The 4241-nt window shown below is 26.1% G+C and overlaps 1 non-coding gene across 1 annotated transcript; it reads right to left on the bottom strand.

Moving 5' to 3' along the window:
• Positions 1-2551: 2551 nt before the first annotated feature.
• Positions 2552-2623, bottom strand: TRNAC-GCA. The gene has a single exon. It is a non-coding gene; the product is annotated as a tRNA-Cys (tRNA).
• Between the last annotated feature and the right edge of the window lie 1618 nt (positions 2624-4241).

Below are 4241 nucleotides of genomic sequence, written 5' to 3'. Positions count from 1 at the left end.
CGGGATCCTCCATGGATGAGAGAAAGAAGGAAAAAAGAAAAAAAAAATCTTCTGAATATAATACCAAAATACCACCGGTTTTCCCCCATATTCTACAATTTAAGAAGACACATTACCAGATAGAAAATGATGAGAAAAACGTTGGTATTTTGGATGAACATATGTATCAACCAAAATAAATTTAATACTTGAGAAACAAAAAAAAGGGTAAAAAGAAAAAAATGAACTAAGAAAAATTGGATGGGGATTCTACTTGTTAATTGTGGAGAGGATCTGGGCAACTTGGTACTCTTCTTTTGCTATCATCAAAACCCTTTTGGGTTGTGTTGCTGGGACCAAGATGAGTCCTTCCACCGAAGTACTTCTTGAACAGATCTTCCTTGCTCTTATTGTTATCCATATTGCCGTGGCTGAATTCTACGTTGGCCGCTGCATTTCCTGGGAACACACGAATCGCCCCAACTTGGCACGTGTGGCAGATATGCAACACCACAAGCATCACCACCACACACACATAGAGGAGTTTCTTGCCGCCGGCAAACAACATGGCCAAAGAATAAAACACATAAATTTTGGGCCTTTCTTGAACCCAATTCACAAACACCCTTATTTCTTGATTCTAAGTACTCTTTTGTTCAAACCTGAAGGAAACTGCTCTATGGTGAAGAAGAAAAAATAAATAAAGAAAAGAAGATAAAAAGGGAACTTGGAGTTTGGTTATAAGTGTGAGTGTGTGTGAATTGGGATATCATATCATGCAAGAGTGTAACTTGAGAGAGAAAAACCAAATGAGTGAATTGACGGCTAGTTATTTTAAGTGAGAGAGATGCATGGTGCCTCATGTCATGGCCATCCCACACTCGCACTGGCCCACGTGAAACAATAACCCGCAGTGCCCGCTAATACAAGTTACTATATTATTTATTTATTCATTTAGCACCACTTACCCACATGCTCTTCACGTATCATTTCAGTGGATATTCAATATTTATTATTAAAAACAATTTAACTAGTACTCATATATATATGAGGTGTGATGACGATGTTTTTCATAACTCATTCAACATCATGCACATAATTAATGAAGAGATATTGGATTCCCTTCTTAGAAGAGCTACTGATTTTATTTATTACCTTAGACTTAATTAAACTGAAAAAAACTTATCTAGTACTACTGATTATAAGGCCTAAAAATTATTGTATTCTTAATTAACAGTGACATTTGGTGGCATTTAATTAGCTCTGGTATGGCGTTTGAAATTTAGATGTCGGTGAGAGACAGTTAGGGAGGACGACGCGATTTTGCAGACTGTGCATTGAATTTGAGCAGTCCGTGACTTGGATGTTTTAATTATAATTCTCATTGATAAGTGTTTTCTTATTCATCAAACCTAAGTGGTAGTTCGTACGCTCCATAGCCACATGTCAATTCGAATTCGCAAGAATATCTCATCTTAGATTATGTTTGATAAACAAAAATTCAAAAATCAATTATTAATTGAAAGATATAAAACCAGTTTATTAAATTAAAGTTATTAATAAAATTAATTACTGTTGAATTAGTTAAATAATGTAAAAATAAAGGAGTGTGATAATTCATGATTAAAATATTAGTAAAAATATTAATAAGTGAATAATCTAGTATACTTATTTAAAAAATGGCTTAAGAGATAAATAAATTGATAAATATTAGCATCAATTGAGCCAATTTTTTTCTATATATACTGATACAATCATCCGTGTGATGCACGGACATGCTATTATATTTTATATTATTTAAGAATTATAAAACATAAAATTTAGAGAAATATTTTAAATAATTAATCTAATTTAATTTTTCAAAAAACTTTTTTGTATACACATTTGACAATAAAAATAAATACATCAGAAAATTTTATTGTAATTGTTATTTTTTCATATAATATATTTGAATTTGGATTTTAATATTTTTCCTAACCTTTTATGCATTATTGAAAGTAATTAGTTAAATATATTTCATGGTATGTAGTTTAAATATATGTTTTATTTATATTTTTTAAACATAATATGGCACCTTAATTTTAATCATTTTAATACAAATTAAAATTGAGCTAATTGATATCACTGTCTCAAGTAATTAAAATTTTTTTATACAATAAAAACCTTTAATTTTAGGATTAAATTGTATAGAGACATACTTTGAGAAAAAAAAACATAATTATTTGAACAACTTTTAATAATTTGAACTTAAAAATTAATTAAAAAAAGTTATGTATGCTTATCTTTTGGGACTAGCGTGAGTTTTTGGAATAAATTTCTGTACCACTTTATTTTACTAACTACATTATCACATAAAGCATAAGTATAGATACTTTTAATTTTTCACGAATAAAAGTAAAAAAAAGAATATTTCACTTTATTTTTATCATATCTTTTCAATGTTACACGTGATTTACTTAAAAGATGTGATAAAAATATGTACACTGCGATTTAACAATAAATAATAAAATATGTACACCACAATAAAAATAAATTAATCTTTAAATATTAGAAAAAGAAATTCAGTTAAAAAAGGGCCCAACCGGGTTCGAACCGGTGACCTCTTGATCTGCAGTCAAATGCTCTACCACTGAGCTATGGACCCTTCGGATAAATGTAAAACGCAATAATTTATATGATGCATTTTATATAATTTAATACGACTATTAATTAATAACTTGTGTAGTTCATAAGGAACAAACTTATCGCAATGGTCTAAAGTTATATAGGCAAAATAAATAGGTTTTTTTAATAACAATATATAGTTTGCTTTTAAATCGTTATATATACCGTTTACTTTTTTTACTATCCATCCGTGAATTAATTATTAAAATTTAATTTCAATATTTTGTTTTATATTATTTTAATGTACAATTTATTTGTTTTAAAAATATTTTCAAAAAGATTAACACTGATTTAATTTGTGTTAACTTTTATAATAAAAATCGTTACGTTTCTTAACTTTAGATTAAAATAAATTAAATACGTAAATAACACTGTAATATTTAAATATGCTACCTTTATAATATCATGCCAACCTTAATGTATCCAGAAATCGACATGATACACTTGCAAAATTTTATCTCAATATTAATGTAAAAGATATTATAAATTAGATCTTATATATAAAAAAATTAAACATCACTTTTAATTTGAATATTATAAGTAGGACTGAAGGAAGTATTAGTTTTTAGATAATTTTTTTATTTCACGTTGTTTAATTTAATTTATTACACTTTTTATAATATTTATTTTATTATTTTAACACTATTATATGCTCAAGTAAGATTGTCTTTGGTAAAAAAAGAAGTCTATGATTTGTACTAGTTTCTTAATTTAAAATGCCAGATTATCTCTTTAGTTTATAATTTTATGATAAAATATAAGTTATTCATTGTCAACAATAAATTTGTATCCTACGATTCTATACTCTTTATTGAGACAAGTCATTTCACATCATTGTTTAACAACTAAGGATGGAAAAGGGATAAATTGGTTTAAATCAAGATTTAATCTTGATCAATATTTTAAATCTAAGATTTAAAGTTAGGCCTCGTTTTTTTAAAAGGTTAGCCTTAATGTAAAAACCTATTTAGAAGCTTACTTTTTAGATGTGTTAAATAGATCAACAAACACACTTAAGTAAACCAACAAAGACTTCAAGTTTTTGGATAAACAAAATATATACATAATATATATATATATATATATATATATATATATATATATTAATTATAAATTATTATAATAAAAAATCAATACAATAAAAATATACATATTATTCATATTTATTTAAACAAGTCACTTAAAAGATTCATCGAATAATATTTAATTCTTTGAAAAAATGTTTCTTTTAATTAAATAGTTTTTTAATAAACACTTTTTCAAAAAAAAAAAAATGGCACAACGTACTTAGGAAACAAGACAAAATTAACTTAAGAATTGTGTGAGTTAAGTCACGATGTATGATGAACAATCTGACTTGTTCCATCTCCATTAACAATAATAATATTTTTATCTTTTACATATTTTTGTGTTTATTAGTATTTTTAAATTTCGTTCAAATAAAAAAATAGTCCCACAGAATTACACAGATAAATATATCAATAGAAAGAAACCAATAGTTACGAGTACCAATCAGCATACATAGCATAATTAACATACATATATTTGTTAGATTCAAATTGTATTTGAAATTTTCAAATTTTACAATCTAATATATC

This window comes from Glycine soja, chromosome 10, assembly GCF_004193775.1.
Source record: "Glycine soja cultivar W05 chromosome 10, ASM419377v2, whole genome shotgun sequence".
NCBI classification, from domain to species: Eukaryota; Viridiplantae; Streptophyta; class Magnoliopsida; order Fabales; family Fabaceae; genus Glycine; species Glycine soja.
This window is presented reverse-complemented; position numbering and strand designations above follow the sequence as displayed.